Genomic DNA, 287 nt, shown 5'->3' with positions numbered 1-287 from the left:
GACTACAGAAATGGCTTATTTGCATTGTGGCAAAAATTTCAGCAGCTGCTGACAGTAAACCTCCCTGTGTCACTCAATGTAAGTGACTGAGCATGAGCCCCATCTCCCGCCAAACAGTAAAGAGTGAGTGCAATAGTTCTTTTCTTTTAACTTTTAAAAAATGTTTATTTATTTATTTTTGAGAGAGAGAAAGAGAGCGAGCGTGCGCACAATCACGCGCAAGATAAACTGTACTCATGCATGTGTGAGTGGGAGAGGGGCAGAGAGAGAGAGAGCGAGAGCGAGAG

General features: G+C 43.6%; 1 protein-coding gene across 2 annotated transcripts in view; it reads right to left on the bottom strand.

Moving 5' to 3' along the window:
• The window catches only part of PRLR (prolactin receptor), a 46,051-nt gene that overhangs the window by 34,903 nt on the left and 10,861 nt on the right, over nucleotides 1–287 (bottom strand). The gene's annotated exons all lie outside the window — the stretch shown is intronic.

This window comes from Crocuta crocuta, unplaced genomic scaffold, assembly GCF_008692635.1.
Source record: "Crocuta crocuta isolate KB4526 unplaced genomic scaffold, BGI_CrCroc_1.0 scaffold222, whole genome shotgun sequence".
NCBI classification, from domain to species: domain Eukaryota; kingdom Metazoa; phylum Chordata; class Mammalia; order Carnivora; family Hyaenidae; genus Crocuta; species Crocuta crocuta.
This window is presented reverse-complemented; position numbering and strand designations above follow the sequence as displayed.